This window comes from Pseudorca crassidens, chromosome 17 (assembly GCF_039906515.1).
Source record: "Pseudorca crassidens isolate mPseCra1 chromosome 17, mPseCra1.hap1, whole genome shotgun sequence".
Lineage (NCBI taxonomy): Eukaryota > Metazoa > Chordata > Mammalia > Artiodactyla > Delphinidae > Pseudorca > Pseudorca crassidens.
This window is the reverse complement of record NC_090312.1, coordinates 78966018-78979018: the sequence shown is the minus strand read 5'-3', so window position 1 is coordinate 78979018 and position 13001 is coordinate 78966018. Positions and strand designations below refer to the sequence as shown.

Sequence of the window (13001 nt, the reverse complement as noted above, 5' to 3'; positions counted from 1 at the left end):
GAAAAGAAGAATTCCATTTCCTTACATTTAGAGTCGTGTTTCATTGCGTTTTCAAATTTTTAACTTGAGCCTTCAGAGCTAATTTCATGTTGATAAAACTGACCTTTGGTTCATCCTCTTCCAAAAATAAATGGCTTTGATTTAAGTAGACAAAAATCAAACCAACCTTCAAAATATTTTTACACATTTACACTTTTCATGAAAAGTATACTCTTTTCATAAAAGTTATACTCTTAGTTACTAGGTAACAAAACTTAGCCTATTATTTCAATGTAAAAAGAAATAACAACTTGCATGGTTATTATTTTGAGTGCCTTTGTTTCCGCCTTGGTTACTACATTACTTTGTTAAGTTACACTCATTGAAATGTTTTCTTTTTCAGGTCTAATTGAAGATTATTCTGCTACCCTGACTTGTCAGCTGTGAGGTTCTTTACACTCTGCTTTGCTCTGCTCTCACCTGAGCCTGGCCTATTTCCAAAGATCTATTTATTAGCAATGGGATTTTAATGAGTGACAAAAAGAAGAGGGAGCTTACAGTCTTTATGCAAGTTCAGAATTCATGATGACTATGGAAAAGTACAACAGTGAAAGGCAGAAAAAAGAAAAAAAAAAGAATGAATAAAATGTTTGGGTTCCGACGTTAAATGATTGAAACAGTTTCTATTTAAATGCAAATTTGACTTTTTAAAAGATGGGACTACCAGTAACTGCACCCTAAATGGTAAAATGAAAATCAATTTGAAATATGGGATGAATAAAGTATATGTGGACTTTCTGGGAATAATTTTTTATTATGAAAACCTTGATGCATTTTCCTTTGCTCAATCCATCTTATAGACTTTGGACAGCTATGTCTGAGATGAAATGCAAACATTTTTAAATTTGTTTAAGCACAGACATGATCAGCTCACTAGAACCTTCCTTGTTCATTCAAGTCGGATTTCACAAAATAATGATCAATAGTATGATGTACGTAAAATACAAGACCAAAAATAAGAGTTTAACTGCAGCATTATAATGACCAATAGTCACTATGTGTTTTTTACGATGTTGGGGAAATCACTTTTAAAAAATGGAAATCACTACATTCTATTGATTCAGGAACAGAATCTTCAGACATAAGTCAGCAGAGTTGACACTTTCAAATACATAAAATGTGACATCCGCGCTTACAAATGCACTATACAGGCTGTAAATCATCAAAGAGAAAAACAGTTCAATGTCATTTCAGCCACTGTAAGCTATGGTTTACAAATACAACTGAAAGATAAAAACAGTCATACTGTCTCTATGACATCTAAACCACTTTTCTATTGCAGTAGCCCATGTTCTAATTTATCTTTGTGGTTGAATAACACACAATCAATTGTAAGCAACTAGTGTAGTTAGATTCCAGTCAACTTCAATTTTCTATAGCTTTATCTTTTCTCCCACTGAGGTGACTTTTAGTAATGTCCACAACACACTATCTCAATTTTTGTGGTTTGCTTATGTATGTCAAGCTTTTAGTCATCATTCTAAGGGCTAATATATGACACTAATCCATAAACGAAACATATTTTAAATAGAGACATTAGCACTTGTATGCATTATAATAACTAAAGACCTATATTCCACTGGAAAAAGAAGTTTTTTATTAGATTTAAAATAAGACCTGAAAGAGCATGGTCTTTGTGTAAGATTCCTGGTTCTACCACTTATTAACTATGAAAATTCAAGCAAATTATTTAACCCCTATAGGAATCAGGTAACTCATCTGAAAAAATTGGATAAAAATTCTTATCATTCAGGGGCAGTTTTAAAGATTAAGTGAGACAACGTAAATACCTAATAGAGTGCTTGACATGTACTCCATGTAACATAGTAAATGGTGACTATTATTATTAATGTTGGGTTATTTTTTATTATTATCATTGGTGGAATAATAAAATAGCACACTTTTTTCTGTGGCCATAGTAAACAGCAATGTTTGTTCACTTAGTCCAGCATTGAAAGAACTCCAGCATAGTAACCTATACCTGAAATATATGTGATTATACTTTAATTTTATTCTGCAAATAATGCTAATATTTAACTATTTTTGGAAATTTATTTTGTGTAATCGTAACATGAAAATGTCATTATCATAAGTGGTTTTTAAAAATTCTACAGTAAAAATGATTATAGCAAGTATTACAACCTAGGTATCATGTGTTTAAATTACTGAATAGAGCTAAAAGGAAGGTAGGTAATACTTTCTATAAATGAGTAACAATTGCTGGTAAATGGGAACCTGTACATATCGATAGGGATTTTATCACATTTTTGCATTTCTAAATAGTAACTTATTACAACCTGGAAAAGTAAAAACTATCACAATAAACTATAACTAGTTTTCTAATAGAATTCACTTCCTAAACAGCCATCAGTTACCAAATTTCTATCATCCTTTCTTTTTTTAATGAGCATGAAACAATGAGGAACGACCTGTTAATAATCAAGTTGGTTTCTGGAATGACCAAGACTTGCTCATTGACAACCTTCTTGGAACTGAAACGGTGTCTTTCATTTTTCTCCAAGGTACTGCTGCAGTGAGGCTCGAAGCCGACTATCTTGCTACCCACCAGCCCTCTGGCCCATGTTATGCTGAAAGAGCACCGCTGTCCTGGGTGGATTTAAAGCTATTTGTTTAGCAGTTTGGATGCATTTTTCTTCTCCAATCTTTTTATTAGTAAAAGCAGCACAGCCAGGGTCTGTACTTATCAGACCATTCTAGGCACAGCCTTGGGCTGCCCTCCCGCCTCGGTGTGCCAAATGTGCATACAGTTATTGTCTAAAGCACTCCCTGTCATATGCTCTTGCTTATGGAGACGTTTTGCATGGATTCCAGATTAATGTTTGAATAAGCCCAGCAATGCACTTCGACTTTCATTTGTCAGAGAACGAATGTTCTCTGAACATTCACGTTTTAGATTCATTGTGTCCATGCTGCTTTTCTTTAGTAAAAGAAAAGATTTGACATATAACTCCTAAGCCTCTGGTCTTCGCACACATACGCGGGAACATACACTACGAGATTCCTGACAAAGAACAAAAGACATAGTTTCAGAAAAACTGGGATGCTGTTTTCCTAACTCACTAAGTCCTATCACTGGCTTTTAAAGTAATCCCGTGCCCTGATGGATTTACGTCCTCTTTTGGAAAAGTAGCTGCTGTTCTATTATGATGGACGTTTTCCTTGGGAGAAGGAAGGGGGGGTGGGGAAGGAAAAAAGTTGTAATTGGGTATATGCTTAGATCTTTTTGATTGGAGTCCTGTAATTCTATCCGCATTGTCAAGGACTGCTAGATTGCAATCTTATCAAGAACAGGTGTCACTTCTTTTCTATACTTTATATTTCTCCCAAAGGGCCTAATGTATATCTCGCCCTCTGATAACATTCATTAAATATTGATGGAGTGACTGCAATACCAGCAACCTTCTTTAAAACGTAATATTTAACTTTGGCCTTGGACATACCACCGGCCCTTAATTCTTAAGACACTAACTTTAAATAGCTAATTGTAATAAGTTGACCGAAATTTAGAATTTGTGTACTTCCAGACTAAAAAATAACTCTTCGAGAAAACTCCATTTAAATGCAGGCGTTTTAGTTGCGTCTTCTAATATTCCAGTGCCTCCAGGAAACCTCCTTCCTAACTCTAGAATGTATAGATTTCTTTCTTCTCTTAAAACTTCCATTAGGAATAATGCTGAGTACAGGCATGAGTTGGGTACACACTTGCCAATAGACAGAATCATGTTGGAATTGGGCAGCAAAATCCTGGACCACCAAGGTTCAGAGAAACTAGAAGTGCCTTAGCGTAGCACCCTATGCCTGACAACAAGGCCCTGCCAGCCCCTTGCATTCTCCTAGTGATCACAAAACCAATCACCACTTTTCACATGTTCTTGGAGCTGTCAGCATCACCACTGCTCTGCAGGGAAGTATGGAGTTGTCACAACTTTTTTCAGTTAAGAAACCTTTTTTTTTTTTTTTTAATTATACTCTGTCATTTGACACAGTTCAATGAAATTATTCTTTCTTGAAAAGTTAATTTAACCTACTGGGACTATGTCTAAAATTGGTAGAAAAGAGGAGTAACACATAAACCGCAATGCATGAACTTCTTCAGTAGAAGACCATATGTATAATGTTTTACGTGATGCATGGGAGTTGTAAACTAGTTTCTAGAGTTTAGAACTGTACATCTCAAAGTGTAAACTAAGGCTCTATATTCAGAGAAAATATGAAGGGATCTGAAACATTCAGTCCGGGATAGAAATCAATGAACAAAATTTGAATAATGATATCTGATTAATGTAACTTGTTTACAACCAAACCACAATTTAAAGAGGAAGGAAATAAATTGTTGAATGAACAACAGAACCTCTTCCAATTCTTTCTGGAAACTGTGGGTACTAAGTAGATAATAAGTAATGGGGTAATACTATGGGTAATAAGCAAGTAAATAAATAAGTGTTGGCATTTTTGAGCAAACTTGATTAATCATTCTGTCCATGAAGTTGTAACATATGCTGACCTTATTCAAATATTTTCTAAAGATATTAAACTACATGAGTAAAAACAAAGTTGACATATGGGATAACCAACTTTGGGGAAGTCTGAGAAGTTGGAAGGTTATCAGCTATAGCACTGATAACATAATTGAGGAAAATATTTCTTTCTTAAGAAGACCCTAGTTTCTTTCAGACTTAGCACGCCAGTTTTCCATGCAGTTATCTTACCTGCTTCACCCCCACTGAATTCAAATTTGAACTCATGACTTGGGCTTCAAAATAGATAAAGTACACTACACATTTAGTTTTCATTTTTATAGATAAAATTATTTCTTTTTACTCTTATCAGTTTCTTTCGTCAAATGCAAGCTTTAATTGGAGTGATTTCCATTTTCCTCAGGTCAACTGGTAAAAGACTGGTTAAATTACATGTGCATTTGCTGGAAGGAGAAGACTGTGCTCTATCCAGGTTCACAAGTCTCATCTTAATTAACCACATTTTGAGGCTAATTTAGTGATAGAATGAAATATATTAAAGAAACTGTACAGGTTTAAATCACTGTCTGTGAGATAAGATTTTTAATGGATAAATGAGAAACAGTGGGAGTTCCATTGACTATACCCACCTTTTAATAAAAGAAAAAAAAAAATCAGTGCTCACTGAGACCCTGTCCTGTCAGAGGGGCTGCAGCGAAGTACACGTGTTCCCGTCTGCCAGGCCTGCCCTAAGCCGTGAAGGGACCCGGTCCGTGTGGCAACCCACTCCTTCATCTGAAGGTGGGTCCTTCCGTAAGTAGACACAAAAGTCATTGCTCCAGAAATCACATGAGACTTAACCAGTCGTAAAGCCTGCAGAGTTCCGTGGGAATGACGCATTCCAAGAGCAGTCTCTCAGTGTGATGGCCTCCTCAATGGCAACAAAATTTCTCATGGTGGTGGCCTTGTGGCATTTTTTCCCCCTGGAAAACTCACTGGCCAATCACACTGTCTAGCTATAAAGATGGCCACGTTCGTAACCATCGGTGAGTCAATTTCTTAATGGAATTTGGCACATTACAAATATTCAGTTAACCTGGATTAAAGCTATGAACAATGCTTTTTCTTAGGGAGCACAAAGGGAAGAGTGGGGCGAGGAAGATTTCAGTAGATGCTTCACTCCAGTTCTTTTTTCTGGCTTGAATATTGTTTAGTTTTTCTTCCTTCCCTCCAGCTCTCTATCCCTCCTTCCCTCCCTCCCTTCCTTCCTTTCCTTCCTCCCTCTCTCCCTTCCTTCCTTTCTTTATTCATTAATTCTTTCCTTCCTTCTTCTCCTCTTTTTTTCTTTCTTAATGAGTACAAGTCTCCCAGGAGCACCTATTCTCATCTTCCACCTTGAATTCTCTTGGTTCTTCTATCTCCCCTTTCCTTTCCACTCCCTTCCTCTTCCACATTCTACCTTTTCCTTTTTCTTTACTTTCTAACGGACGTAGAGTATATTCTTTTAGATCCCTCCCTTTTCCACTGTAAGTTCCAGACTCTATTTCAGAACAATCAAATATAAAGTGAGCAACTCCCAGTTTTGCACCTTCTGCTGCCATTTAATCTCACCTGCAGCATTGCACCAGCAAAGGGCAATGTGAAATAGGCAAGAAATATGCAAATGAAACATGTATTTAAAAATCTGACCAGCTGTCAGTAATTTGTAACAGATTTGGAATAAACATGGAAGGAGAATAGGATGTCTCCTTTAGAGTTTTTGTTTGATTTAGAAGATTAAAGAGCTATTGGGTTCCTATCAGAACTATACTCTGGGGTGGGATAGGGAGGGTGGGAGGGAGGGAGAGGCAAGAGGGAAGAGATATGGGAACATATGTCTATGTATAACTGATTCACTTTGTTATAAAGCAGAAACTAACACACCATTGTAAAGCAATTATACTCCAATAAAGATGTAAAAAAAAAAAAGAAAAAAGATCTTTAAAGTTTGTTTAAGATATAAAATAGTGCAGAATTTATGAGCCTAGGCTCTAGAATTTGGTCTGGATTCACTTCTAGTTCTTCCACTTAAGTAGTTATAAAATCTTGGGCTAGTTTCTTAAAATCTAGAAGCCTGAGTTTTCTTATGAATAAAATGAGGATACAAAGAGTATTTAATGAAAAGATTATTGCAAATATTAAATGATACAGTGTAAATAAAATGTTTAATAAGCTGCCTTATACTGAAAAAGCAGGTCATAAATATGTTAGTAATTATTACGCCTATTATTATTACTGTATTTCAGAAAGATCATCATGGAAAAATTTAAATATTGCAAAAGACAGCTGAAGTATTTTAGGTGGGAAGCTGCTGAGAAGATAATATTAAAATCTTGCATATAATTTTACGAATGAAGGGGTCAACCAAAATTAAAATGTAGTATCTGAGAAGGTTTCATTTACAGTTACCTCTCTGCCTGCCATAATCACTCTGGATTCTACCACGAGGCAATGGGTTTTGATGGGAGTGTGATCCCAGTTGTATCACCTGATAGCTGTACGAGATTATGAAAGCCATTTAACCTTTCTAAATCTCGGTCCTCACAGCCCTCTTCAACAAAACTGGGCTAATGATGCCTACCACACGGAGTTACTGTGAAGATCAACTATAACAATACATTCGATGCTTTGTAATCAGCCAACTGCTATCATCAGCATTCACTGCACTAAGGAAAACACAGGTTATTTCTCCTATAGACACAACCGCTATGAAAAACAAATGAGTTAAGGGACAGGACCAGCAGGGGTTTTGAAGAAAGATCACTGTGTGTGTTCCCTCCACTGGCCTCCCTGATAAAGTCCAGGTTGCCGGTACATGTGTACGTTTGCATACCTGAATCACAGTGGTAACAGTCGTGATAGTAAGAAAGGGTGTTTCTCGTCACTGCTCTCTGAAATGAAATACAGCTAGTGCCTCTGAGAAAAGAGGTGTGCTTGGTTAAAGGAAGAACTCATGGAAAAACCATGAAGCTAATTTCAGACATATTGTTTTTTTAGATCCCTTTTCACTTGGCTCATGGAACATGTCAGTATTGACAATTACGCATAATTTATCTAAAGACCACAGAGATACAGGTAGTAACTGGACATATTTAACAAAAGCCAAGGTAACAAAGAGACCAAGGATTAGCCTGCCACCAATGTGATTTCAATCCATCAAAAACTCTTTCCTTTGGAGGAAAATCCTATTTATTTCTATTCTATATCCTCAGCACGATGAGCAGCTTTCCCGTGTGGAAGAATCCCTGCCCCCAAAGCAACCGCACCCAGGAAAGTCTACTGCAAACAGCCTTGTTTGTGTGCTTGTTTTTTAAGGAGCTTAAGCTTTCTGGACATGGCAGGCTGGGTTGGCAAAACTCAGCAAGTCCTTTTTCAAGTGTCCTGAAATCTTACTAATATCTTTACTTGTTCATCATATCTTTCAAACTCAGTTAACTCTGGTCTGCAGGATAAGTAGCCCTGTCACCTACTGTCTAGAACTTTTGATCAAGGCATTTAACTTCCCCCATCTCTTCTTATCAGCTTCCTAATTGATGAGAATAATGGTAATAATAATAATACCACCTCTCTTTGGGATTTACTTGAAGATTAAGTAAGATTATACATGGAAACTCCGATCCTGATTCCTGGTTCACAATAATAACCCCAATATCTTAGCTTCTCTCCTGCCACCTCTACTCTGGGGCCTGTGTCACCTGCTTTCTCTTGCAAACAGCAATTCAACACACTACCACTCCTTAAAGGAACATAGTGATGGCAGAAATGCCACAGGGAGGAATTCATTAAAGGTCATGGTGAAGCTGGACACATGAATTCAAGGGGGAAGGAATTCAGTTCCAACGTGGCCTGATCTGACTTTTTAAGGTCAAATCATCCCTGGGTGGAGCAAGGTCACCCTGGTGGCATCAAACCTCCCTCCTCCCCATCACCCTGGCCTCCTCTCAACAAAATGCAATCAACCTTTTGATTCTTTAATGTGGCTATAGGAAAAATGCAGTACTGCAAGGTTTAGGAATTTAATGGTGAAGTGAACCAATAAGCAATCCGATATGTGGATTAGTGGCAATTGGAGCACCTTTGATTACTAGGGTTTTTTTTTAAAAAAAAAAAAATATATATATATTTTTTAAATTAATTTATTTATTTTTGGCTGTGTTGGGTCACTGCTGCACGTGGGCTTTCTCTAGTTGTGGCGAGCGGGGACTACTCTTGGTTGCGGTGCGCGGGCTTCTCATTGTGGTGGCTTCTCTCGTTGCGGAGCACGGGCTCTAGAGCACAGGCTCAGTAGTTGTGGCACACGGGATTAGTTGCTCCCCGGCATGTGGGATCTTCCCGGACCAGGGCTCGAACCCGTGTCCCCCGCACTGGCAGGCGGATTCTTAACCACTGCGCCACCAGGGAAGCCCCTGATTATTAGTTTTGAACAAGAGTCTTAATCCCATGTTTGGAGAAGGGTCGGGGAGCTCAAGGAATAGACATTTCAGCAACAAGTTTGGGGCACACTAGGCATATTGGGAGGGGATGTGAGGGAGAAGCAAACGGACGAGGGAGGCCCAAGGCAGTGGGGTATTTGGAGAATGAGATTTAAGAGACGTTGGCTCCCCCACAGGAATGGACAAGCGCCCACAGAGAACTTACCCTGCCCAGGGAGAGGCTTCAAGTCTCAACCACAGACCTCACACGCAATCACATTTTTTCTTGGAAAAAAAAAAAATCTGATCTGAAAGTCAGAATCAGGATATTATTTTCACTATAGAAAAGGCTTCTGGAATTATAACTAATGGAATAAAAACTAGGAAATTAATTTGTATTAATCCTCATAATTGTATCTTTCATTAATAAAATATCTATCATGACCATAGCACATTTAAGAAAAGAATCATCTTTGTGCAAACATCTCACTTTCTCTTTGACTTCAAAAAATACAGAATCATAAGGAGGTGAGGAAACTTAGTCTCTCTACTTTACCCAGAAGGAAACTAAGACACAGAGAGTGAAACGACTGGCCCAAGCATGCTCAGCTGGCCAGCAGGAACCAGCAGAAACCTCCCGTTTCCAGGTGGTGTACTCCTGCTGCACCCACATCTGTTCCCAAAGGTTAGAAAATACTCTAAAGTAAACTGAGTCAGGAAACACTAGTGACAAACAAGCTAACCTGTGGTTAATCGAGTTCTATAGAGTCCTTTGTAATATGCCAGCAATTCTAGTCCTACTGTTGCTTGCAGTTTACAACTATCAGCCCACGTGCACATATTCCTTCATGCAACTACGGGTCTTAATTCTAGGATTTCCGGCAGGCATGGGGTGAGATAATTCCATACCACCGACTTGCTTTTGCCTTCTTCTCCTAGGACCTTACTCCCATCCTGGATTTTGCAGTCTAACAGAACTGTTAAGCAAACATTTTATTTTGCATTTTGTCATACAAGGCTACCATCAAACGTCTAATGTACTCCAGCCATAATGTCCTAAGTATGAGGTTTCAGATGACGTTAAAGAAATCATTCCATAATTTAAAACTCTAGGTTTTAAATTCTGCCTCTCAGATAGTCTTGTATGAGGCACAACTATTCACATGCTGAGCATACTCTGGCCCCAATTTTCCCCATCTGAATTCAACTGCAACTAAAAGCATTTTAAATTTAATTCAATTTAGTTAAGTAGACTGTGCAAGATAAGTGAAGTCATGTTGTTTCCTTCTGTTTATTTTGATTAGAAAATTAAGCAGCATTTTATGAAATAACCGTGTCTCTCTTTCGAGGAGTAAGTATAAGATTAAAACACCTTGCCAAATTCTAAAGGAACCTTTTTCTAAAATCCATTATCTGGTAGGGAGAGAAAGGAAACAGTCATTGTTTTAGAAATGAATAATGTAAAGAAAAAAACTGTAATCATCCAGCATATTTAGAGAGCATTATTTATTAAGTATTAATGTATGAAACTGTTATTGGTATATTGAAAATAAGACTTGTACAACGGTGAAGTTGACAATATGTTATTATTCTGTGGGGTACATAAAGAAATTAATGCATTAGCTCAGAAATAAAACAATGATAAGGGTAGCTAAAGATTTGCTTCACAGAAGTTCCTTTAAATCCAGACCCTACAAAAGGTGAATATTGGAAGCCTCCCTGTAAAATTACCAAGTTCACTTTATCTCTCTCAGCACTAATCATCTGAAATTCTCCTGTCATCTGTTTTCATTCTGAATGTTGAGCTTTATTTTCCCCAAGTCTCTGGAAGGGAGGAGGAATCAAAGCCTATGTTGATATGTAGAATCTACACTGCAGCTAAAACTGGAAACACTTCCTATCGCCAGACAAAGCAATCCAAAATCAAGCAACTGTTAGGTCAAAACTCATGAAGACAAGATAGAAAAATACACTGAGGGAAATGCTGATGACCTGCTTAAAGCTTAAATATCTTTGTTGCAAGGACAGTGACAAACAGAGAACGGTTAAGAGTCATCTGGAGTACCAAAATTTCATTCCACAACTGTATTTATTTTTAGCATTTATTATTATTCATTGGGTGCTCCTAGAATAATGGTGGTGTGAATTATGCGTAGCAAAATGGAATGGAGGAATAGTGTTTATAATTCTAAATTTACAAACACGAGAGAAATTAGTAATACTATAGTTATCCAAGGAAATGTTAAGGAAATACCTGCTACAAAACCATATGCAACTCAAAAACAGAACAAGACAATTCAAATTTAATGAATGCCTTTAATATTAATTACAGAATTCTTAACAATACATTGGGACAGCGCTCTTGGAGAATTCGGCTTACTGTTTAACAGTTTCTGACTAATTTTATTAACCTGTACATCTGAGAGGATCAACCCCCTCTGGGTTTAATTAGAAGAAAATTCAATTTAAATCTAAATGTCAACAGTGGTTACTAATTATGGCAGGGCCCTGGACGGGACAGCAAGTCTGTAATCCAGCAGTTCCCTGGTAACAATTAACACTTTTTCTGAGTTATGAGTGCGTTAGGATGTTTTAAAATAAATACGATTCAGCATGGGACACCGCTAATATCCATGAGCCCCTACTGCTAGGTGCAGACATGCAGAAGAGGATGCCAAATTAAATTACAGAGATTTCTCAAACATATAGCTGAATAATAAGCAGCTACAAAACTAGGTCAGGGTCGAAAAGCTAGAGCTGAATGCCCCTCCCCCAACATGCAAAATAAATATACCCACTATCTCTGAATAGAAATCATTCTTTTGTTATGCCCTCTGTCAAGAATACATTATTGCAAAATGATATTTATTTCCCCAATCTTCACAGCTGTGAGCACGACTGAATTAATCTTTCTAGAACTGATTTCATTTGCAATTTCATGATTACGATTATAAAATGTAAATTTATTACTTAAAAAAGAAATGATTATAAAGGACAGATAAAAAAAGACAGTTCTTTATCTATTGGTTTGCTTTGCTCGATACTAATGGAATAAATAGCTGACTAGCCCTGAAATAAAAACAAACAGTATAAAAATGATTGTAAAAATGTGAAATGAAAGCTAGGAAGACAATAAAAAAATCAACTCTTTTAACGTAACACATACAGTGATTATGTGGCTCAGAGAAGTAAGTACCAGGACATGCAAATTTTTTCATGGTGAGGCTAAAGCTTTAATGGTTTAGTCATTTGAGATTTTTCTATTGCTGCCATTCTTTAAATGTTAGCATTAAAGATAATACAGAAAATACTTGGGTACTACTAATCTTTTTTTTTCAGCTTTCAGTTTTATGCTCTTAAAAGATAATCTCCAGCAGGCCATTTTCAGACTGTTTAATATTGATGACCTAAATAACAAATTAGTTTAAAGAAATCCATATTTATAAGACCTCAATTTTTAGTGGAATTCAGTCACTAAATTGGTCTCTCCTTGAAATATATTGCTTCTTTTAATCAATATTAAGTGCCTACTGTGTGCAAGGAACTGCACTGGATGCCAGGGTACACACAAGAAGACAAGCACGAAGACAAGCATGGCTGGGTTCAATATTACCGGTAAAATAATAAAGTCAGGTTTTTGCAATAACTAGGACCAAAAAGCCATTTATTTTATGCAGTAGCTTTATTTACATTAACTCACTTTTCCCCCCAAACTAGTGATCCATTTTTTTAAAATATCAATTTAATTTTCCCTGTTTAACACTGTGACTCCTAAATATACAAACACAATTAGTACACATTATGTTAAATATACTGAGTGTCAAATGTCTATTTACAGAAAGACCACTGATGGTAACGATGGCTCAACTAAAAAATGAATGCCAATAAATGGTTGTAAGCACTTAAGCTCATAATAGATGAAACAGCATCTTTAAATAAATACTAACACGTTAAAAGTGCTATTTATCATGTCGACTCAATCAATAGAGATCATATTTCTAATACTAGGACTGCATCGGTTAGCTTTCTGCAT

At 36.8% G+C, this 13001-nt stretch overlaps 1 protein-coding gene across 2 annotated transcripts in view; it reads right to left on the bottom strand.

Moving 5' to 3' along the window:
- Nucleotides 1-13001, bottom strand: part of TOX (thymocyte selection associated high mobility group box) — a 297688-nt gene that overhangs the window by 194577 nt on the left and 90110 nt on the right. The gene's annotated exons all lie outside the window — the stretch shown is intronic.